General features: G+C 39.8%; 1 long non-coding RNA gene across 2 annotated transcripts; it reads right to left on the bottom strand.

Annotated features, from left to right (window-relative positions):
* Positions 1–1,479: 1,479 nt before the first annotated feature.
* Positions 1,480–10,182, bottom strand: LOC134348005 (uncharacterized). 2 transcript variants are annotated; one of them, XR_010018319.1, is made up of 3 exons: positions 10,051–10,182; positions 9,215–9,300; positions 1,480–1,615 (listed from the first exon to the last, which is right to left on the bottom strand). It is a non-coding gene; the product is annotated as an uncharacterized LOC134348005 (long non-coding RNA). The 2 variants fall into 2 exon arrangements; XR_010018320.1 differs by lacking the exon at positions 1,480–1,615 and adding an exon at positions 2,354–6,167.
* Positions 10,183–26,048: the final 15,866 nt, after the last annotated feature.

Genomic DNA, 26,048 nt, shown 5'->3' with positions numbered 1-26,048 from the left:
GATCACCCAGACTAGCTTCATGAAATGAGTGACACTGGTATTAGGGAAACATCTCTTCACCAGGTCCCAAAGGAGAAATTTTCTGAACTTGAAACAGCACCTTGATTTTTAAAAGCTGAAAAAGTATTTAAAATTGAATTTTGAATTATTGACCTTAATGTTTTTAGACTTCAATTACACTAACCAAGTCAATTATTTGTTTAAGGCAATAATTCCCTGACTTTATTTCTAAAGGAGAATTTTTTTTTAAAAGTTGTCCAATTTCAAGAAGTTGTTTTTGTATAGGCCAAGAAGATTTTTATCTTGTAAGTACAATATTGATTGCAACGTTAATCAATATCCTTACTGACTGAGAAATGATTAATGACATAGTTTAAAACTTCTAGATTCACAGCAATCATGGTCTTGCAACGTGTCCCCTAAACCAAAACAATTTAAATAAAAAATTACAGATTATTTGCATTTTAATTGTTTTTGTACTTTCTGGGGAAAAATGCTCCAAAATTGCATCTTCAGTAGCTAGTGCCAACATACAGCAATTAATAAAGCATTGAAATTATAACAATGACAAAAATTCTTACGAAACAGTAGTTTTGTCATTCGTCCCTTGAAAAAAGAAAAATCATCGAAAAAAACATGGTGCACTTTGACTAGTGAGCAAAAATGCTCATTTCTGTTGTAATGAGCATGTTCTCCCTCTGCCAATGACTCTCTTGTAATCCTGTGCACTGCTTGGATGGATCTACCTACATGGTAGTCTTAACTCTTTCTGATTCTGGTCAAAAATGGGTTTATTCTCTTTTCATTTACAATGGTTTAGTTTGAATCAGTAAATTCAGATAATTTATTTGACGATGATGGATCAAATCCTATAACAACAAGAAGCTGAATTCCTAATACAAGTATCAACTGCCTGGTGTTTTTTTCCCCTTATAGTGTTTGTATTATGTGTGCTGATTACATTTAGTGTAGACATCCTGAAACATCCAATAAATTGTTAAGATATTCTGAAATTTGAACTATGTGGTTATAAAGTTTTGTAACATTTGTGTACTGTATCTGTTTTATTAGTAATCCAGATCATTGAAATAAACATTGTACAGTATGAATCTTAATTTTTTTTAGATTATGAAGACACGCAGTCCTCGTTTATTGTCATTTAGTAATGCATACATTAAGAAATGATACAATATTACTTACTTTGAATATTGATAATAAAATTTGTAGAATGAAGCAGCTAAGAGGACAAACACTGAAATCGATTTTGTAAAGAACTTGTGCATCTGGTAGAATCTGTAGGCAGTTGGGTCCACTGATCTTCCATATGTTGTAGCTAATAAACATTAAATCATTTCTACACATGGTTGCATTTGATATATATTGCACAACAAAGCCAAGAGCAAAAAATACCCACATTTGGGTAAAAATTTTCCATAAATTATACACTTAACAAAGATGATGGCAGAATTCTATTTAGTCCGTCATTCCTTATTTTGAGTATAGTCAGCCGGACTAGCAGCTGCTCGTACAATCCTTTTTGGATGCCAGTTATTCACAATTAAAGGATTCCATCTGTCAAAATCTGCAGAGGGCCAATTGCTCTTTGGCACCTGGACTACAAACAAAACAAAAATCAGCAGACAAGGTTGCCTTGACATACAACAAGTCTTTACTCTCTGTCTCTAGTCAAATGCAAATGATTGTTAGATTAAGTTGCGGTCCGTGTTTCCAGATACTGGAATTCTTACTTCATACTTGACTGTGTCAAGCTGCAACATACTGGAGTATGAAGATCAATAAATGGGTCACTCAAATTCAATATTACTGGCAGTCACCCAGCAAGGGTGTATTTTATGCACCTACAGTACATGGAATAAGTGTTTGTAAAGTATTGTATTTACATTGTGAAAGATTCTGGGAATCTCCAGCCAGGAACCTTCCTTTACTTGCCAGGGTAATTGTTTATTTAGACTAAAAAGTGAATTTCTTTTGGTGCCTAATGACGAGGTGAACCAAGAGATTTTTTTTTAAAACAGAGGCCACAGGTTTTTTTTCCCCCAGAATGTATCAGTTGTCTGTCTTCTGTCCATTTCCCAAGAAGGACGCATGGGAATTTCTAGGTAAATCCTGAAATAGAATCATCAATGTCTTCATTTCAGGCAGCTGGAAGCTCAACCTTGCCCTCAACCAACCAACTTGAGTCCCTATCAATTTACGACTTAGTCCTGGCAAAGTCTGCAACATACTTCTACGGCATCCTTGGGATTGCAACGGAACAGCTGCAAAGGCCAAAGTATCTTTATATCTGAAATGCTGAAGTAATCAAGTCCCAAGGAGAAGGTATGTTGTGTCTTTCATCAGATGGGCTTTTCAAGTTATTGGGTAAACTGTGCTGCACTATTGCAATCCTAGGGTTTGAGAGGTTTAAAAATCTATTCTGAATAGATAAATAAAAAGAGAACTTCCAGTAGTCCTACTCTCCCTACTCGTTAGTGACAACTGACTGCAAATTTGAATTTATTCTTTCGCTCCTCTTGTTCAACTTTATAAGTCTCAGAGTCCTTTATGTTTTGGTATTTTGGCCATTAATCTTTAAAAGAGCAGATTACCTTTTTAAAATTGTGGCTGTCTGAGAAGTTAAACTCCCCTAAGTAGGGGCTGTTAACCCACGCTGCTTCCTACTTTTTTGTAGGCAACTGGAATACTTACAGTGCTATTGAAAATGCATGTAATTGGTTTTCTACTACATGGGTAATGATTGTGGCTGCTGCAATACTGATACTGGCTGACTAATTCATATCAGCGCTGCAGTATGAAATATGGTTCTCATAATACTGCCTGAGATTAAATATATGTTTAATTATCATTCAACCAAACATGAATATGGTCAAATGAAATGGCTTTCCTGCAGAACCAAGGTGCAAAACACATTACCAACAGCACACAACACCCTGCACATAGTATAAATAGCAAAGAGCAAAAAAAAATATAGCTGAAGTCCCTGAGTTGTCCTGGTCCAGCTTGTTCATCCAGTGAGCAAACACTGGAGGGCAGCCAGCTCCATTGTCTCTTTTGCTTGTGACCACCACAGGTGACTATGAGGTTTTAGGATCTTATCCATGCAATTGAGGCAATGCAACTCAGTCTCACCAATGAGAGAGTGAACCGAACTTCCAGTATTTTGTTACCAATGTCCAACAGGGTCTTGTGACCTCAAAAACATTCATGACAATTACTAATTTTTCCTCTGGACTGTGCAATGTCTCTGCACCACAGTACGCAATAAGTCCAGCTCTACCACTATCGAGCAATTCGCTGATGGAATAGTCCCGCAGTACTTGATGTTCTTAGTATCCAGCCGTGACTTGCAATCATTGAAGGAGACATTCAGGGTGAAGAAATACACCTTTGGTTGGACTCAGACTGGCTGTCGCATCTGAGTGTGTTGCAATCTTACTAGAATGCAGCAGCCAATCTGGCTCCCACCAAAGGTGTATTTTTGTAAGCTCCTTGGATACATTGCATTGACCTTGAGAATTTTCCCTGTTATGTTGAAACTTCAGGGAGTGACAATTTATGTGGGCCTCCAGATTTTCAGAGCCTGAAACACCACGTGTGAGTGATCTGTCACTCCTTAAAAGTCTGGAAGATCTGGGTCTCTACTTGCAGAAAGGGGAAGCCACTTTTTGAAAGATGGACAGCAACCTCCTTAAACAGCAGTGTTCAGCAAACTGGGACATTGGCACAAAACAGATGCTGCTGCTGAGAATATTTTACAAAGAACATTAACCTCCTGATATGTTGCTTCCTAGGGAACTCAGGAGTATAGCTCTCTGCATACTTGGGGATATTGTCTGCAGCCCCTATTCCTCTTGTTTCCCTCAAAGCCCTTACTTATTCTATAGTTGTGACAAGATTCAACATTCTTCTTGGGGCAATGAACTGAGAAGTGTGTCTGAGAAGTCCTTTAAAATCAGGGGTTCAGAGCTTTTCTTTAATGCCATGGGCCAATACCATTAAGCAAAGTGTCTGTGGACCCCAGGGTGGGAACCCCCGTTTTAAATGGTGCAGCTGCTATGAAAGGCTGGTTCTCTGAGAGCATCCCTTGAAGTTTCTAAAGCAAATAAAATCCCAATTTCAACTAAATAATTGTACATTAGATTTTATTTTGTCTGTGTCCTATGCACCCAACATTAAACCAGCATAGAAGTTCAAAATTGCATTTTCAAACTGCATCAATTGTGCAAAATTCCAGCATTTACATATAAAGTACTTCAACTGCATGTTGCTGAAAATTAATGATTTTCCAAATCCATGTTCTTGTGTGGATTGTTTTTTTGTTACCACTGTGCTGTAGATCATTAAATAGTTTTGTACTTGTTCTAATGAAGCATCTCCTCTACGTTAGTAAGGATGTTTTCTGCTCATTTACACTTTATAATTTTTGTTCACTGTTTTCTCTTGCCAGTATGCCAATTCCATTAGCATATCCAGCAGCCTGCTCATTTGTATTTAACCATTGACTTGCTTTCAGATAAGGTATTGCTAGCTGGAATGCATTCCGTGCTTACACTGGCATATTGATTACTGTGTGATCATGTCTGCAGGATAGAAGCCTATGGATTTGTAAGTGTCACAATATATTAATGGCTGCATCCAATACCGTAAGATACTCCACAATTAAAGGCTCTGGGCTGGAGTATGTAATTGTGAAAGGAGCTAAAAGACAAGGGTTTTTTAATACACAAAATGAAAGATCAATTTTATCAAGATATTAAATATTAAAAGAACAGGATAATTGTTTTCTGCTAAACATAATTAATTTACTTGCTTTTATAGTAACAGGACCTGCCATCAGCAAAGTGGATGGTACAGACTAAAGTACAGAAGATGCTCGAGTGAATTATTGAATTGATAGTCTACCAGTTTCACTGTTGGCTGTGGTCTGGCCCTGTTTGGCCTATTGGCTGTCAAGTTACAAATCTAAAAATAATCTATTAGAACATATGGTAGTTCACATAACTTTTGAGTTGTTACAAAGCAGGCTGAATAATTCCAAACTGCTGGAAAATCCCGCCTAACCCTAAAATTTGGGAATATCAATGGCAAACAAGTAATGTGGAAAGATGGCACACAACACAAAGCCTGTCTGCTTACATGAGCTGCAATATATTTATAAAGCTAAAACTGACACTTCTCAAAAGTGTAACGGAGAGCAAAATAATTGTTATTCCAGATAATACAAAACCTCAATAAATGCAAGAATACAAGATTAATTACATACATTGGTTGTATGTGCATACAGTGATATTTGGCACAAGAGTATCTATACATAAGGTGACAGACAGAAAATCATAAAGTAGTGGTGGTGGAGAATTCAGAGAGGTGAATTAGTGGGTGGAGTTGTTGATTTGCCTTACTGCATGGGGAAAGTAACTGTTTTTGAGTCCTGGTGTGGATGCTATGTAGCCACCTCCTGGATGGGAGTAGGACAAACAGTCCATGGGCAGGGTTTGTGCGATCCTTCATGATGTTAGTGGCTTTTTCTGGCACTTTTCTGTATATACTGCGTGTCCTTGGTGGTCGGTAGGCTGGTGCCAGTGATGCTTTGAGTAGTTTTGACTACCTTGTGTAGCGCCCTCCAGTGATGCAGCTCTGTACTGCACATCTCTAGAATGATGTGAGTATAGATGTGCATAGTCTCCTCGAAGTAGAAGTGTTGGTGAGCTTTCCTGATTGTGTAGAATGTGTTTGGAGACCATAAGAGGTTGTGTGAGATGTGCACTCCCAAGGGGTGTGTGAGTGATGCGAGTTCTCTAAAGTGGATAACTATCCTTTGAGTTGACATTGAGGAAGAGGTTATTGGCCTGGCGCTAGGCCTCTAGCTCTTCCACCTCCTCTCTGTAAGCCATCTAAAGTAGCTGATAAGCCCCACCATTGTCACGTCACTGGTGAACTTGACAATGTGATCACTCAGGTGTTGGCCGTGCAGTCATGTGTCAGCAGAGAGTACGGCAATAGGCTCAGCTCACACCCCTGGGGGGGGGGCACCCATGTTGAGGGTGACAGGAGAGGGAAGTGCAGTTGTGCATCCTAACTGTCTGAGGTCTGTTGGTTCGGAAGTTCAGCAACCAGCTGTACAGCGGTGTATTTAGGCTGTTCAAATCCTGTGGGAAAATACATTTAATAGTTAAATGGAAACAAATCATAGTTAAAGAGCTCAGAATTGGGCCTTCAGCTCACTCTGCTCATGTTAAACATCATCTACCCATTTATACCGAACCAATTCTCTAGCACTTCTAAGCCTTGTTAATTCAAGTGCAAGTCTAGATATTTCTAATATTGTGTGTGTGCGCGTGTGTGTGTCTGCCTCAATTTGCCTCTTATAATTAGGGTCTGATCTCCTCTAAACCTCTTCTCCTTTACCTAAAACCATGTCCTCTAGTTTTAGACATTTCTGCTGTGTAGAGAAAAGTTGTTATTTTCATCTTCTATCTATACCCTTTGCAATTTTGAATCCCTCTGTCAGGTTTTCGCTGCTGCCCGCTACTCCAAGGAGAATAAACCCAACCCAGCTCCTCATACATTAAAATGCATCTTCCTGGCAGCACCCTGGTGAATTCCCTCTGTGCAATCGTTCCCTTATGGTATGACCAGCATAGCAGTGCACAGTACTTCAGCAGCAGCCGAACCAATGTTTTATAAAGCTGTACCATAACCTTGTATTCTTTTTCCCAGCACATGAAGGCAAGCATCCAGTATGCTCCCTTTTATATCTGCTCAGCCACCTTCCAGGCTCTAGTACCAATGTCTCTATCCCTCTGGAACCCTGCCATTCATTGTGTAAATCCTATCTCTGTCAGTCATTCCAAAGTCCATAACTTTGCCGGCATCAACAATGAATTCCATCAGCCATTGCTCTTCCCATCTTACTCACTAATCAATATCATTCTGACTATCAATATGTTGAAATATTAATATAATCTGACTATCCTCTGTACGATCAAAACCCACCAATTTTTGTCATGTGTGAACTTACCAGTTATCATCATTCATATCCAAGTTGTTAATGTTTATAGCAAACAAAACAGATACAGAACCAAACAACAGGAATTCTGTAGATGCTGGAAATTCAAGCAACACACATCAAAGTTGCTGGTGAACGCAGCAGGCCAAGCAGCATCTATAGGAAGAGGCGCAGTCGACGTTTCAGGCCGAGACCCTTCGTCAGGACTAACTGAAGGAAGAGTGAGTAAGGGATTTGAAAGCTGGAGGGGGAGGGGGAGATGCAAAATGATAGGAGAAGACAGGAGGGGGAAGGATGGAGCCAAGAGCTGGACAGGTGATAGGCAAAAGGGGATACGAGAGGATCATGGGACAGGAGGTCCGGGAAGAAAGACAAGGGGGGGGTGACCCAGAGGATGGGCAAGAGGTATATTCAGAGGGACAGAGGGAGAAAAAGGAGAGTGAGAGAAAGAATGTGTGCATAAAAATGAGTAACAGATGGGGTACGAGGGGGAGGTGGGGCCTAGCGGAAGTTAGAGAAGTCGATGTTCATGCCATCAGGTTGGAGGCTACCCAGACGGAATATAAGGTGTTGTTCCTCCAACCTGAGTGTGGCTTCATCTTTACAGTAGAGGAGGCCGTGGATACAGAACCAGTCAATCTGACACATACTGGTCATAGGGTTCCAATCTGAAAAATGACCCTCCACTATCACCCAGCTCATCTTGGATCCAATTTGCCTTGGATGCCATTGTGCTCTAACTTTTTGGACCAGTATCTCATGTGGGACTCTGTCAAAGGCCTTACTGATGTTCCTGCAGACTGCACCAATTATCCATAGAACATAGAATAGTACAGCACATTACAGGCCCTTCGGCCCACAATGTTGTGCCAACCCTCAAACCCTGCCTCCCATATAACCCCCCACCTTAAATTCCTCCATATACCTGTCTAGTAGTCTCTTAAACTTCAGGAGTGTATCTGCCTCCACCACTGACTCAGGCAGTACATTCCATGCACCACGTCCTCTTGTACTGAGCAGTGGTGCCCTGGGGAAGAGGCACTGGCTATCCACTCTATCTATTCCTCTTATTATCTTGTACACCTCTATCATGTCTCCTCTCATCCTCCTTCTCTCCAAAGAGTAAAGCCCTAGCTTCCTTAATCTCTGATCATAATGCATACTCTCTAAACCAGGCAGCATCCTGGTAAATCTCCTCTGTACCCTTTCCAATGCTTCCACATCCTTCCTATAGTGAGGCAACCAGAACTAGACACAGTACTCCAAGTGTGGCCTAACCAGAGTTTTATAGAGCTGCATCATTACATCGCGACTCTTAAACTCTATCCCTCGACTTATGAAAGCTAACACCCCATAAGCTTTCTTAACTATCCTATCTACCTGTGAGGCAACTTTCAGGAATCTGTGGACATGTACCCCCAGATCCCTCTGCTCCTCCACACTACTAAGTATCCTGCCATTTACTTTGTACTCTGCCTTGGAGTTTGTCCTTCCAAAGTGTACCACCTCACACTTCTCCAGGTTGAACTCCATCTGCCACTTCTCAGCCCACTTCGGTATCCTATCAACGTCTCTCTGCAATCTTCGACAATCCTCTACACTGTCTACAACACCACCAACCTTTGTCATCTGCAAACTTGCCAACCCACCCTTCTACCCCCACATCCAGGTCGTTAATGAAAATCACAAAAAGTAGAGGTCCCAGAACAGATCATTGTGGGACACCACTAGTCACAATCCTCCAATCTGAATGTACTCCCTCCACCATGACCCTCTGCCTTCTGTAGACAAGCCAATTTTGAACCCACCTGGCCAAACTTCCCTGGATCTCATGCCTTCGGACTTTCTGAATAAGCCTACCGTGTGGAACCTTGTCAAATGCCTTACTAAAGATGAGAATTCCGCAGAGTGAAAGATTCCCTTTTTCCATTAACATTGACTGTTTATTCTTCTCCTGAGATGCTGCATTCCCTGAGTTCTTCCAGCATTTTGTTTGAGTTGCTATTTATTTCCACTGTTTGAAATCCATGAAGATCACTTTTTAATGGTGTTTTAGAAAACATTTTGCAACACAAACACAGCTTTTTGATACTGATATGCAGTGAAGGAAATGATTAACTGCAAAATCAACAGTTCTTATGTACAATACTCTCAACATATTCTGAGAATTCATGGACCTTCACTTACATGATTGTCTCCAAGCTCTGGTTTGCTGAATACGGGGAGAGGTGACCAAATGACTTTCTTCTCCTTTTGCCTTTCCTATTGTATACCTTGTGCATCAAACAGATTATTAATTTAGCAACATGAAGAAATGCCGTTGCTAACTTTATTGTACTTGTAAAAAATGTTAGAAAAGAATTTCCACAAGAATGTAAATGTCGACTCAGTGGGGAATAGCAATATACTGTAGTTGAACATTGATCGAAGCTCTGATATAATTAAAAACTTTGAGATGAAATTGCTAAAAATTAAACTTAATTCTGCAAAACTGCCTTCTGAAGACAAATGTAACAACAGGAGTTTCAAATATGTAGTCTTAGAACCATATACTAACATAGTGGAAAAACAGGCAACATCCATCAAAGTTGCTGGTGGAAAAACAGATCCTTTTGTCTATCATGTCCGTGTTAAGTACTATCCACACTCATCCTTATTTTCCAGCACCTGGCCCATAGCCTATGTGTTTGTGATTCAAAAGCTCGTCCGGTTATTTAAGAGTTTCTACATTCACTAAGTTCTTGGACAGAGTGTTCTGTGTAGGTGGTGGGGGGAGCCCTTGCAAAGGCAAAGAATATTTTTAGGTTGTTCTGATGGTTGAGTGTAACAGTTTTCTACCAGTCCAGATTTTACTAATCTAAAAACAGCAATACTTTTAACTTTTTTTGTCAAATATTTAGACAGTAAACATAACATGGTATCAAAAGTTAACTTCGGCCCGTAATGATTGAACAGTCCAGCAAGCTTCACATTGTGCTTTATAGTAATCCAAGTTATAGCATCAATAACCCTGATAACTATACCTTCATGAAGTGCATCGAACTGCAGCTCCTTCGAGACAGTGTTCAGGAACGAGACCTTCAGCTCGAGAACCTTTGGCTCATACAGGAGAATGAGGACGAGATAGATACAGGAGACAGGTACCTGGGTGACTGCCAGGAGAGGGAAAGGGAATAGGCAGCCAGTGCAGAGTATCCCTGTGGCTGTTCCCCTCAGTAAGTATACCACTTTGGATACTGTTGGGGGAACCGCCTACTGGGAGAAACCATAGCGACAGGGTCTCTGGCACAGAATCTGGCTGTGTGCCTAAGAAGGGAAGGTGGGGAGAAGAGGAGGGCTAGGGGATTCCATAGTTAGAGAAGCAGACAGGAGATGTTGTGAATGTGAAAGGGACACCCAGATGGTATGTTGCCTCCCATGTACCAGGGTCAGGGGTGTCTTGGATTGGTTCCACTACATCATAAAAGGGGAGGTGAACAGTCCGAGGTTATGCTACATGTTGGTATCAGCTTCATAGGTAGGAAAAGGGAGGAGGTCCTGAAGAGAGAATGTGGGGAGTTAGGCAGAAAGCTGAGGAGCAAGACCTCAAGGGCAATAATCTGGTTTGCCGCCTGTGCCATGCGCTATTGAGGGTAAGAAAAAGATGACTTGGCAGATAAATGCATGGCTGAAGAATTGGTGCATAGGGCAGGGTTTTAGATTTTTGGATCGTTGGGGTCTCTCCTGGGAAAGATATTACCTGTACAAAAAGGATGGCTTCGACCTGATCTCAAGGGGGACAAATACCCTTGCGGGCAGGTTTACTACAGCTGTGGGGGGAGGGTTTAAGCTGATCTGGCAGGGGGATGGGAACCACAGGCAGATGATGGGGCAGTTGGCATACAAGCAGATGCAGTGTGTAGAGAAATTGTAGGGAAGGACTGGGAGATAATAGGGTAAAATTGCTGTCAGTGAATAGTAATATGGGGCAAAAATGAAAAGCGTGATGAATACAGGATTGAATGTACACAGTATATGGAATAAGGGAGATGATCTTGGAGTCATTGAGTATATTGAAAGTGTAGATTGATAAGTTCTAGATTAGTCACAGTGTAAAAGGTTACAGGGAGAAGGCAGGAGAATGGGGTTGAGAGGGATAATAAGTCAGCCATGACGGAATGGCAGAGCAGATCGATGGGCCAAATAGCTTAATTCTGCTTGTCTTGTGATTAATCTTCAATTAAACAGGATCAACATTGAAACTTAACACTCATCACAAACTTTACATGAGGTATATCAGAATTAAATTGCATAATTGAATAATACTACATGCAACAACAGATGTATAAAATGGTAGAGAGCAAGTTGTACGATTCTCCTGCTAAGCATCTGAGCAATTCCATTTGCAATAAATAACAATAACTATAATTCCTTTAAATATATTTAGCAATTTGAATTATTATCTACCTCATAAATCCCAGTTATTTTTTTAGGGAGAAAGATGAGAAATTGTTTTGAATTCACAATGTTGATCACTGTTTCAGGATCTAGGATCTTACTTCCACTCCAGTTGTGTGTGTTCTGGGTTGACTGATGAGTCCAAAGTGGGAACCAGCATCTTTTTCCAAAGGTGATGCATCAAATGTGACCTGTTACATCAACATGAATTTTGTGTTGGATTCCGCTGCAGTGCTTCTTCTCAGTGGCATAACTTGATGTTGCAGAGTTACAGAAAAGCATTAGCTCTGATACTTCGTCACTATGTGAGTTCTGTCTTGAAGGGAGGATGAGATGGGAATTGAAGCTCAGAACGGGAATGTTCTTCAAAATCTTAGTTTTAATTAAATCTGCTTTAGTAAGTCTTTCACTTGATTACTCATTTAATTAACAAATGACGGTGAAGTACATGATGAACCATTTCTCTTTGATGGCATTATGACAAATATACACAATGCCAATGATTCCTCTCCTCGCTGAAGGAAAGTAGTCAACCACTTTTCCTCAATGTCAATATGGATTCTATTAATGGGCTGACTTACTGTCTTTTACACCATTAGAATTTAGGGCAACAGTGAAGGTCCTCAATCTCTGGCAGTGTTCGAGGTTTTGTTTATCATGTCAGTAGCTTCCTCTTGGTTTCCACTATCGTTAGCCATGCAAGTCCCCGGTGGAGGATCAGGGATACTGCTGCACTTAGATGTAGAAGGATTCTTCATTGCTATTTATATAACAATTTTATTTTACCAGTCCAGCACTGAGTTGAACCTCCGAATCTGGAGGACTGGTGAACCACTGCCCTCTACCCTTTAACCTTTAACATGGGTGATGCTGCCAAGAGCCAAAACATAAAGCCCTCACTTCAGCCAACACAGGTCTCCAGATCACTGAGGCACCCAAGCCTCCCAACCATGATAAGGTTGTGGTCCTCGTGGAGTATCAGTGGGCTGAAGTGCCAAGTAAAAAGCATCATTAAGCATCAATTTTCCTATAGTTAGAGTTTAAATATGCTCTGTGTGGTATCATTCCTTATTTAACAAAGGTGTATTCTGCTATATTATTACCATCTGATCCTGTGTGATAGCTACCATTGCAAGCTCAACATTAAGATAACCATTTACTAATTACCAGCTCAAAATTTAAACAATAAGTGATATCTAAGCTTGTTTACAATACAAAACTGATCACTGGTTGAAATGTCACTCCAACCTTGTACTGTGTGGAGAAAATGGCATTGGGTAACATATCTAATTAGTGTGACACTAAATGGGTCATGGGCAAGGGTCCAAAACTTACAGACAGGGTGCTGCAGATCACAGCTGTCCCTCCTGACTCCCAAATGAAATCACAATATAGTATTAGAAGCAAGAAAGGCAGTGAATGTAGCAATCTGCCAATAACGCTCCTAATCAATTTGTGCCACTTAGTGGCTGAAAGATTTCATTTTTGCTTCAACTCCACTGACTGAAGCTACTGTCAATTATATTACAGTACTCTACAACAGTGGGAAGTAAGAATAATGCATGCTTTGTTTTGATGTACAACAGAATTATGAAGTGTCCATACCAAAAAAATGAAAGTACTAATTTGTGTCTTTTGAGGACTTGTAAATTATTACCTTTTTTAATAAAATGAAAATCAACCATCTCTTAAATTAATAAGATGAAAATAATATTGTTTGTAAATGTTTTTAGTTTCTGTAAAGATTCTAGGATAAAACCACAGGCAACCACTGCGAGAAAGTAAGGGTGAATACCCTTTTTTGCTCATGAATATTGAACCAGTAATTATCTAAGCGAACAGTGGCAGGGTGCACTGAAGTACTTTGCCACACCGAGCTACATATTGACCAACAGTTTCCGGTCAGTATCCAAGAGTACAACAGATGCTGTTTTGTTCTGCCTCAGTAGAAACATTTTACTAATAGAATTAGGAACTGTTGTCAACTGATGCTACTACTGGCCTGAAAATCAAATCTGCTCAGAGCACAATGCTGCCTTGCTAGTCAAGAATTTTGCTGAATGGGGGAAGATTGCTCATAAATTAAATGAATAAGGTTTTAAGATGGGGATTGTCATTGTATTGAGGAAATTCCCCAAAATTCAAACAGATGTACTTTGTTGTCACTTCAGGTACCATCTTGTCTATATCTGTTCTTAATTTCCCCATTCATGACCACCTCCTTGAACAGCTGTGATCATTCCAATGAAATTGGGTAGCCAGGTCTAGGATTTAGGCACAGTAATATATTTACAAATGACACTGTTTCTGTTCAGAACACTTTAAAAATTATAATTGGCTGATAGTTTGCTTCTGAATTCATCTGCTTGGTGAAAGTCATCTGAGCTCTCTTCTCAAGAGAATTGAAGGCTGCAAGATTAGTTTAGAACGAAGGCAATCCAAAGTGTTTATGTGACATCTAACATGGTGCCACCTAAAAGGTGTTTTCCTCACTAGGCTGTGTAAGAAATGCAAACAACAGGAATTCTGCAGATGCTGGAAATTCAAGCAACACACATCAAAGTTGCTGGTGAACGCAGCAGGCCAGGCAGCATCTCTCCTGGAAGAGGTACAGTCGACGTTTCAGGCCGAAACCTTTCGTCAGGACTAACTGAAGGAAGAGTGAGTAAGGGATTTGAAAGTTGGAGGGGGAGGGGAGATCCAAAATGATAGGAGAAGACAGGAGGGGGAGGGATGGAGCCAAGAGCTGGACAGGTGATTGGCAAAGGGGATATGAGAGGATCATGGGACAGGAGGTCCAGGGAGAAAGACAAGGTGGGGGGGAACCAGAGGATGGGCAAGGGGTATAGTCAGAGGGACAGAGGGAGAAAAAGGAGAGAGAGAGAAAGAATGTGTGTATATAAATAAATAATGGATGGGGTACGAGGGGGAGGTGGGGCATTAGCGGAAGTTAGAAAGGTCGATGTTCATGCCATCAGGTTGGAGGCTACCCAGACGGAATATAAGGTGTTGTTCCTCCAACCTGAGTGTGGCTTCATCTTTACAGTCGAGGAGGCCATGGATAGACATGTCAGAATGGGAATGGGATGTGGACCTAAAATGTGTGGCCACTGGGAGATCCTGCTTTCTCTGGCGGACAGAGCGTAGGTGTTCAGCAAAGCGGTCTCCCAGTCTGCGTTGGGTCTCGCCAATATATAAAAGGCCACATCGGGAGCACCGGACGCAGTACATCACCCCAGCCGACTCACAGGTGAAGTTTCGCCTCACCTGGAAGGACTGTTTAGGGCCCTGAATGGTGGTAAGAGAGGAAGTGTAAGGGCATGTATAGCACTTGTTCCGCTTACACGGATAAGTGCCAGGAGGGAGATCAGTGGGGAGGGATGGGGGGGATGAATGGACAAGGGAGTCGCGTAGGGAGCGATCCCTGTGGAAAGCGGGGGGGGGGTGGAGGGAAAGATGTGCTTAGTGGTGGGATCCCGTTGGAGGTGGCGGAAGTTACGGAGAATAATATGTTGGACCCGGAGGCTGGTGGGGTGGTAGGTGAGGACCAGGGGAATCCTATTCCTAGTGGGGTGGCAGGAGGATGGAATGAGAGCAGATGTACGTGAAATGGGTGAGATGCATTTGAGAGCAGAGTTGATGGTGGAGGAAGGGAAGCCCCTTTCTTTAAGAAAGGAGGACATCTCCCTCATCCTAGAATGAAAAGCCTCATCCTGAGAGCAGATGCGGCGGAGACCAAGGAATTACGAGAAGGGGGTAGCGTTTTTGCAAGAGACAGGGTGAGAAGAGGAATAGTACAGATAGCTGTGAGAGTCAGTAGGCTTATAGTAGACATCAGTGGATAAGTATAAGAAATGCATATGTTTGTTTAAAATATAGCTTCCACAGAAATCTGATTGTTGCATTGAAGGAGTTACCCTGTACATAATAATCTGATGGGAGACCTGCTGTAACATGTTGCCTGAACAAGGGATTATGAGTAAGAAATTCATGATTGACAAGAATTTCCCCAATTCAAAAGCATTCAACACATTTCCTAATATTAAATTCTACTATTTTCATATTGATATTTAATATCTGTATATCAATAAACCATCCTAATATTTTTGCTTGATCATTTCAGCAAATTCTGAATAGATATTTAAATTGCTTTAACCTGTAAAATGATTGATGCTATTAACATTTTGGAAGATTGCAAGTAAAGTATACTAATTATGTTAATCTAGTGCAGCATGGTAAACAATTCTATAACAAAGACCCAATTCTGGGGATTCTGAAGGCTATAATAGGACCACTTTGCAGTTAAATCATTGTGCAATGATTATATTAATATGACAGAACAATTTTCTCCTGTTTTGTTTGATTCTCCTCAGATTAGCTTTCTTTATTTAATAAAACATGTTAACTGAGCTGATAATTGATTTTGATCCAACTATTCATGTGACTTAGCCCATTAATGACGAATAGTTTATGCTTCAAATATTTATCAATCTCACTCAAGGCACAGTGAATGGTTTTACAGTACCCTGTTCTTATAAGAAATGTAAAATTAGGGTTTTACCTTTCATTTCTGGGTTTTAGACAGATTATAAAACTGTCATTTTAAACCTTTCTAAATGTGTTTCTTAAGTTTGGCCAGCAAGATGTGATGAATGAGTAGTCTCAAAAAAGAGCAAAAACACATTGATTACATTAAATGCAGGCTAATAATTAATAGTAGCAAATTCTTATTGCAGAATGGGTTAACTAGAATCAGCTTGAATGAGGCTTGTTGAACAAAGTCAATGGGTAAATCTTGATAACTTTAAAGGAATGGTTTGTGGAAGGCAGCCAAAGTAAATATTATAAGAGTAAATATCAGACTTTGACAATAGACTAATTGCCTCTGGGAGCCAGCATGGTTGATGGGCTGAATGTCCTCCTGTGTAAACTAAAAAGTTCCATGTAAACCTGTGTCTTGGATTCAGGAACAAAGCAAATGTTTAAGTAGAATTTAAAATTGATACCAGAACTTAAATGTGCAAAAGAATCAGATAAAGGGTTGTTCAGTGTTTATTTAAAGGGTTACTGGATTTTGTTTTCTGTATGATGCTGGTACCATAACCTTGAAAATTAGCAGTGTTATCAGATGACAACCTGTTCAGTAGGAATTGAACTATTTTCATTTTTCTAAGTTATAAACTGGTTTCTTGTCAATTGCTACTGCACGTTATGTGAATAATTTATCAGTGTGCATTTTGAAATGACTGAGGAAAAATGGTGTATTTTCTTAACTAGATAATTTTAAGTCACATTAGTATGTCTATGATTATTGAAAGTTCAACTTAATATATGTTATCTTGTTAGGAATGGGAGCAGTAATCTTAGAGAAATGTTTTAAATTGAAGACATGGATCACAGATTTATTCCAAATGAATTGCTCGGTTGAATACGATTTTTTTAAAACAGTGCAAGATAATTTTCGAAAGTCATTATCTGGATGCGAATGTATCATTGACTCCACTTCCACTCCAGTGTTTTCACTCCAAAATAGTAATGTTATATTCTACACACTCAAATGTATGAAGGCAAGCATGATACCTGCCGCCTTCAGCCCTATCTACTATGTTTCACTTCATGGGAACTATGTTCTTCAACCCCAAGGTCTCTGTTTATCAACACTAACCTCCCATTTATGATGAATGTCCAATCCCTATTTTGGTCTGTAAAGTCTCAGCTATTTGAAAGAACTTACTGTACAAATAATACCTTCATAAAAACATGCAAAACAGGAATTTCAAAAACTTACAATTCATTGTAACTCAGGTACATATTCACATAGATTCCCATTTAAACCATTTATACTTGGGTGTTCATTTGAATAGCTCGATTTTTTCCTAATTTTGGAAACAGCTGTTTTCACCTATCTTTTATATATCTGGCACACTGTTTGTCTTCTGAACTATTGTGTATGGTCAAAATTGGGAATTAAATGCTATATTTGCCACTGGAATTAAAACAAACCTTTGTTCAATTATTCCTTTAAGCAATTATCATTTTCAAGGGTCACTAAAAGCTTGAGAATATGCACATCCTTGCACAGATGTGGCAAAATATCTTTGGAGAGATCATGGAATAGTATGAGGGCAAGTCTTGGAGATGACCTTGAGATAAAAACTTTTGTTATGCAGAATGAACAGTGAAAATAGGGGTCAACTAGAAACCCATTGTCCATTGAAGGATCCCTTATTTAAAAATAAATAATGATAAATGATTTTGATAAATAATTTGATGCCAATAAAATAAAAGTTCATTTATTTTAAAGAGAGACACTGGAGAGAAGAACAGTTCCCAACTTTAAACTGCCAACCCACTCAACCCCAATAAAACTGGGGAATTACCATGTCAGCTATGGCCCAGTTTCACCTCTGAACCAGAAGGCGCTGGCTTTAAATCGAAATCTGAAGTACTTTGCACAGAAGTTCCAGGCTCACATTGTGTTGCAACACTTTGACAGAGATATGTTAAACTTTTGCCTTGCTTGCTCAGATGGATAAGAAAGATGTAACTGCAATATTTCGAGAAAATTGAGAAGTTACTCTGAGCCAATGTGTCCCTAATCAAAGCCATAGAACAGGACAGTTGTTGGGAGCTTAATGCAATTAGGTTAATAGGATCTGGTGGAAATGAAGCTAAAATCAATAATCAGCTTATTTGTAAATATTGATTTTTGGGTCTCTGACTTCGATCTCGAGATATTTGAATGTATGTAACACAAGGCCAAATTCTGGGTTTATCTCTCAGCACTAGTGACTAATTTTTTCTACTGTCTTAATTTAGTTTACATATTTTGCCTGCCAAGATGAGGCTATCCAACACTGAACTTTTGTTCTTCAAAGTTGGAACGAAATGTTGGAAAGTAGTTGCAGAGGGAGAAAATAAAGCCAGATGCATCAGTATTACAGTGGAGTGAAGGGGATTATAGAGGCATGAGAGGAGCTGGCCAAAGTTGATTGGAAAGGGAGATGCTGAATACACTAGCGGAGATGACACCAGAACAGCAATGACGAGTTGTTGGGGACAATTGGGAAAGTGCAGGATAGGTACATACCAAAAATGAAGTAGTACTTTAAAGGGTGGATGAGGCAGCCGTGGCTGACTGGGGAAGTCCAAGTACAGTACAGCATAAGGGGAAACATATAGCAAAAATTAGTGGGAAGTAGGATTGGGAAGCTTTTAAAAACGAACAGAAGGGAACTAAAAAAGCCATAAAGACGTAAGCTAATCAATAATATAAAAGAGTTTTATATTATTTCAAATGTTTTTCAGATAGATAAAGAGTGAAAGAGAGGTGAGGGGATATCGGGCACTGGATAAAACCCTGGAGAGGAATTAGTAATGATCTTTCAAGAATCACTAGATTCTGGAATGGTTTTGGAAGACTGGAAAACTGCAAATATCACTGCACTCTTTAAGAAGGGAGGGAGGCAGAAGAACAGAAATTATAGGCCAGTTAGCCTGACTTTGGTGGTTAGAATTATGTTGTAGTCTATTATTAAGGATAAGGTTGTTTTGGGGTACTTGGAACCACATAGGACCACAAGACATGGGAGCAGAATTAGGCCATTCAGCCCATTGAGTCTGCTCTGCCATTTTATCATGGCTGATCCCAAATCCCACTCAACCTCATACACTTGCCTTCTCACCTTATCATTTGACTCCCTGACCAATCAGCTTCTACCTTAAATATATGCAGAACTTGGCCTCCACTGCAGCCTGTGGCAGAGCATTCCACAGATTTACCACTCTGGCTAAAAAAAAAAAAATTCTCATGGTAAAACAGGCCAACGTGAGCATGGTTTTCTAGAGGAAATCTTGCCTGACAAATCTGGTGGAATTACTTGAGGAAATAACAAGCTGGGTATACAAAGGAGAGTCAGTGGATGCTGTTTATTTGGATCTTCAGAAGGCCTTTGACAAGGTGCTGCACATGAGGCTGCTAAATAAGATAGGAGCACATGGTATTACAGGAAAGATACTAGCATGCATAGAAGTTTGGCTGAGTGGTAGGAGGCAAAGAGTGGGAATAAAGGGGGCCTTTGCTGTTTGGCTGCCAGTGACTAGTGGTGTTCTGCAGGGGTTGCTATTGAATTGCTTCTTTTCATGTTATATGTCAATGATTTGGATGCCTTTGTGGCCAAGATGGTGAATGTTAGAAAGAAAGGTGGAATGGCAGGTAGTATTGAAGAAGAAGGGAGTCTGCAGAAGGACATAGACATATTGGGAGAATGGGCAAAGAGGTGACAGATGGAATATAGTGTAGGGAAGTGTAATGGTCTTGCACTTTGGTGGAAGGAATAAAGGCTAAGACTATTTTCTAAATGGGAGGAAAATTCAAAATTCAGTGGCATACATGGAATTGGAAGCCCTTGTGCAGGATTCCCTAAAGGTTGAATTACAGGTTGAGATGGTAGTGAGGAAAGCAAATGGAAAGTTAATATTCATTCTGAGAGGACTAGAATACAAGAGCTAGGATATAATTTTCTGCCTTTATCAGGCAATGGTCAGACCACACATGGAGTATTGTTAGGAGTTTTGGGCTCCATCTATGAAAGGCTGTGCTAGCATTGGAGGCAGTCCAGAGGAGGTTCAGGAGAATGATTCTGGGAATGAAAGTGTTAACATATGAGGAGCATTTGGTAGCTCTGGACTTGTACATGCTTGAGTTTAGAAAAATGAGGGCAAGCTCGTTGAAGCCTATCAAATATTGAAAGAACCGGACAGCGTAAATGTGAAGAGGATGTTTCTTTTAGCGGGTGAGTCTAGGATCAGCGACCACAGCCTCATTGCCTGAATTCATGAAAAATAAGGTTTATTTAGGCTTCTCAATATCACAATAAATAGAAAACTAATAATTATTTTGCTTCAACCAGGTTTGTACCTCAGTACCTGGAAGTATCAGGGGAGATACTGGTCTTTATTTATTGTTATTAAACTCGTACATGAGTATTGACCAATGGAGTATTCAGAGTTGCACTCATTTCCATTCACTGAAGAGGAACTCAACATGCAGAGATGAAACACATACCATACATGTCAACATGCAAGACAAACCTTAGGGTTGTATATGGTGACATACAGTGCCTATAAAAAGTATTCACCACCCCCTCCCCAGAAGTTGATTTAATTTGGCATTTTTGACACTGATTAACAGAAAAGACTGTCAAAGTGAAAACAAATTTCTATAAATTATCCAAGTTTATTAATTATTAAACACAAAATTGATTGCATAATTACTCACCCCCTTCAAGTCAGTATTTAGTAGATGCACCTTTAGCAGCAATTACAGCCTTGAGTGGGTGGATAGGTTTCTATCAGCTTCACACACCTAGAGAATTAATTTTTTGCCCATTTTTCTTCACAAAATTGCTCAAGCTCTGTCAGGTTGCATGGGGATTGTGAGTGAACAGCCCTTTTCAAGTCCAGCCACAAATTCTCAATTGGATTGAGGTCTGGACTCTCACCTGGCCATTCCTGCTTGTCCAGGACATTAACTGTGGTGTTTTTAAACCATTCCTGGGTAACTTTGGCTTTATGCTTGGGGTTGTCAACTTGCTGGGAAACAAATCTCCCAATTCACTGTTCTCATACAGACTGCATCAGGTTTTCCCCCCCATGTTTTCACTATATTTTGCCCTCTACCTTCACAAGCCTTCCAAGGTATGCTGCACATATCCCACAGCATGATGCAGCTACTACCATTCTTCATGGTAGGGATGGTGTACTTTTGATGATATGCAGTGCTTGGCTTACAACAAACATAGCATTTAGTCTGATAGCCAAAAAGCACAATTTTGGTTTAATCAGACCACAGAACCTTCTTCCTGCTGAATTCAGAGTCTCCCACAAGCCTGCTGGCAAACTCCAACCAAAATTTCATGTGAGTTTTTATATCAACAGTGGCTTTTTCTTTACCACTCTCCCATAAAGCTGCAACTGGTGAAACACCCGGGCAACAGCTGTTCTTTGCATAGTCTCTCCCATCTCAGCCACTGAAGCTTATAACTCCTCCAGAGTTGTCATAGGTCTCTTGGTGGCCTCCCTCACTCATCCCCTTCTTGCACAGTCACTCAGCTTTTGAGGACAGCCTGCTTCAGACAGATTCACAACTGTGCCATATTCTTTCATTTCTTGATGATTGGCTTAACTGTACTCCAAAGGATATACAATGACTTGGAAATTTTCTTCTATCTATCTCCTGACTTGTGCTTTTCAATAACTTTTTCACAGAGTTGCTTGGAGTGTTCTTTTATCTTCATGGTGTAGTTTATGCAGGATACTGACTCACCAGCAGTTGGACCTTCCAGATACAGATGTATTTTTACTACAATCAATTGAAACACCTTGACTGCACACAGGTGATCTCCATTTAACTAATTATGTGACTTCTAAAACCAATTGACTGCACCAGTGATGATTTGGTATGTCATATTAAAGGGGTTGAAGACTTATGCTATCAATTATTTAGTGTTTTATATTTGTAATTAATGTAGATCACTTGGTAGAGAATTGATTTCACTTTGACACGAAAGAGTTTTTTTCTGTTGCTTAGTTTAATCCACTGTGATTCAATGTTGTAAAACAATAAAACATGAAAACTTACAGGGGTTGGGGGGGTGAATACCTTTTATAGCCACTGTATATGTTCTTTGCTACAAACAATTTCTGATAACTTTTGTACCAAACATATTTCTCTCGCATTCATCTTTATAAACAAGATTCGGTACAACCACCAATCAGAGAACTCTGCATTTATGCAGAATTGCATTGAAGCTTCTGAAACCAAAAGGTCTGTCTTCCCACACAAAGTACATTTCCCTTTTAGTACCAGTATTCACTTTACCCTTAGATGTTTCATTTAACAAGAGTTTAAATTTCACATTGAATAACTGCAGAGTGTGCCTTTGATGGGAATATCCAACCGTGAATTTAAGGTGAATACAATCTCTGTTAATCCACATGACAGAGTATAGTATACACTCTGTATGGTGAAGAAACAGCCACCTTGAAAACTGGAGGACCTTTATTTCCTTTTTAATGTTTTGAATTTGGCTTTTTATATTCTGGTGCTGTATGCTGTCTTTGTCGTACTTAAATTTTATTCTTTTGATATTTATTGCACAAATTTTCATTCAAACAACTAAATGCACATTATTTAACATGCTTGCAGAGATTTTTTGTTATTTTTTAAATAGGCTTCTGCTTTGTAATGTTGTCCTTTCTCTGTCCTGCCCAAATAACAATAGAGAGTTTTACCCACGGTCACCTTTGTGGAGTTTCCCTTGGTTGCAGAGCGTTAGGAACACAGTATTGATCCCCATGACTGTCATATCCAGAGGGATGAAGGTGATGGATTTTTCAGTGTCAGCTTGCATTAACTGCTCTAATCATCAAGCCTGCAAACATTGAACAATCAGCCTCCTAACAAACTACTTTTGACATGCTCTTCACATCCCCACAAAATCACTGAACAAATGGTTCCCTAAGTTTCTGAGCTTTCAAATGAACACTTGGTAATCAGACTCCTTCAATTACAGACACACACACACACACACACACACACAAACATTCCTGTGCTTTAGACTTCATTCAGTTTCATATTCAGTGTACTTAAAAATATTACACTTACATTCCAACTGACCATAATGTTTTGTGAAAAACTAAATTGTTTGGAACTCTAAATAATCTTGGCTGCTTTCTCACTTTAGACATCCAATGCCTGACTTTGACATTTGCTTGTCTTGTGGCAGTGCTCTCTCCCTGATTAGTTCTCTATGAGTTCATAGGATAATCTACAGAAAACTAATAGTATGAATCAGGGGAAAAGATACAGCATTATAATCATTACCCTAACAGTAACTCATACACATCTGCACCCTTATGCAAAAGTAGGCAGTATGATTGCAGAATAAAACTATCTCACTTTTGTTGGCATTACGAATAATGAAACCATGAGAAGGCCAGCTAGCATAGCTGACACGATTCTTACTCTGCAATGACTAGTTCCTCTTTGTTTTGTCTTCTTGTCTATTCATGAATATGGCATGAATGTTTGTTCAGAGGACCTCAGCCAGTCGAGGTGGGGGAGGCGAGTGTATACCGAACCAGGATGTGTGTATTTAGGTGGCTCCAGTTTAGGAGACATTTACGTTCTCATTTGATATTTCCAATGACCAACTGAACAAACACAGGTTGCAAGGACATGTATGGAGAATTTATTAGTTTATTGTGAGGGGTTGACAGCGGAGGTGGGAATGTTTTCCATATACTCCAAGCTTTTTGGTGATGTCGAAAGGTGACCGGAAGTGATAAGTACAGGTCGACCTTCACTAATCCGGCACCATTGGGACCTGAGGAGTGACGGATTAGTGAAAATGCCGAATTACAGAAGGATCATTTTAAGCATAATCAGTAATTCAATCCGGATTATCGAAGGGACCGGATTACAGGTAGTCGGATTAGTGAAGGTCGACTGTATTTTCATTCTATTCCTACTTCTCACCTGCTCCCCATCCCACAGAGAGCACATCATGTTATCTCCTCTCCCAATTTCTGTTTGTCGACCAACAAGAGTATGTTGATGAATGCTTAAGAGGTTTCAAAAGAGAAGGCAAGGACCAAAAGCTTCACACCATCAGGGCAGGAATCTCAGCCAAAGCCACAGTGGAATGACAATATTGAAGCCTTAGGAAATATAAGTGAAAACATCTGGATTTAACCAAGAGAGTTCATGTGGTGGCTGCCATATGTAATGTTTCAGAAATATGCCAGAAATTTCAGTGATTATCTTTGCTTTCACACGTTACTCAGAACAGTATATAGTGTGCAAAGAGACTTTTCACATGTTTTATAATCAGGATGTCCACAAATGGTTGGACTGTTGGGTTAACCTACATATTGCATGTATAATTAAGGAGTGGTTTTGTGCGGAGTAGTGTTGGGGGATTAGTAATTGGGCTTACGGGCAGTGGTGGTGTGAGAGACGTCGATGGTGGGACTTTCATTCATTTTTGTTTCCTAATCAAAATAACTCAAATGTACCATTGAACTTGAGGAAATCCTACAGTAACTGCCCGAAGTTTCACTTCCCGTGTCCCTCTTCAGTTTCCTCTTTATCAGATCTATACGTACCTTGGTTGGGCTGCACCTCTAGCCCTTAGCACTGTGTGATGTTGTGTGTGTTACCGCACTTGCTGTGATTTAACAAATCAGTGGTGGTACAGCAGAAGACCAGCTCTAGACATATCTGCACACTGGAAGAACACCTTCGTTATGGTTATGCCTTGTCCAGTCAACCCCCCTGTAGGTGTCCTGAGACATGTTTAAAATGTACCTCCCTTTTATGATCCTGAGCTGGACATAAAGTCATAGCATTGTACAGCACAGAAACAAGCCCTTCAACCCACCATATCCATGATGGCCTCTATTTTGCCCATCGACACTATTCCAATTTACTTGCATGAGCTGTGTCTTTCTATGCTTCCCCTAATTAAATGGTTATCTAAATGTATCTTAAACATAGTGATTGCCTCTGACTCCACCATTGCAGTGGATAAGGGTAACAAAGAGTTTGATTTTGATTATGCTTTGACCTAAATGAGTTAATTTAATATGGAGTTAATGATTTTTAGTGTCCTTTCAGTTTTAAAATTTGTTCAAACAGTTGAAGATATTTTTTAAAATTAACAATATTTTTATAATGAAATTTATTAGTCACTTCTGAGTGCTTGTGAATATCAGATATGGTTATCAAACTAAATGTGTGACTATATTAATGACCAGAAGGCCCTGTACTGTGTGGGACCTAGCCAATCAGCTCATAGTCAGTTTCCTGGAGTAAGTTGGTAGCGGGTAAGAAAACTCACGTGTGTGATTTAAGTGGATAGGGAGGCAGCCCACCTTGATACTGTCCTTAAATCTGGAAAAATTCCAAGTCCTCAAATCACTGAAGATTAAATTGCACTTGCTGTAAGGAAACCTTCTCTAATACCTTGAACGCACTGAATCATGAGGAGTGGAGAGTGAGGAACACAGCACCGTGTACACAGAGTGTTTGAAATGCCCAACAGAATGGGGACTATTTTAACAAACTTATGTAGAAACCAATGCGCAGGGTAAGTAAGGACTCAAAATATTGATGTGCTTTATATTATTTAATAGGTGGTGCTTTGAACAAAGACCAAATGCTGCGACTAGGCAGTATCTTTAGTAGCATCTGAAAGAGACCACTAAAACAGTAGCCTAAATGGCATAAGGTTTTAGCTTGTTGAACTTAAGAGAGAAAAGCCTTTTAAATTAATTGTGGGAGAGGAGCACAAAGAGGACTCCATGATCATGAAGAGTACCCTTGTTCTTTCTGAATGAGGATAAACTCTGAAGTGGAATTAGGAGATGTAATTCTAATTTAAAAATATTGCGGACTCAATGTAATTCATTTTTGCATCATTGAAGTGTATATCTTAAGGAACTAATTCACACTCACTGAGATAATTCAGTCTTAAATGAAACATTTTACAAAGTGTCTGCAAACCACAGGACAGAGGTA

Source organism: Mobula hypostoma, chromosome 6 (genome assembly GCF_963921235.1).
Source record: "Mobula hypostoma chromosome 6, sMobHyp1.1, whole genome shotgun sequence".
Classification (NCBI taxonomy): Eukaryota; Metazoa; Chordata; class Chondrichthyes; order Myliobatiformes; family Myliobatidae; genus Mobula; species Mobula hypostoma.
The sequence above is the reverse complement of the archived record's forward strand: the minus strand, read 5'-3'. Positions and strand labels throughout refer to the sequence as shown.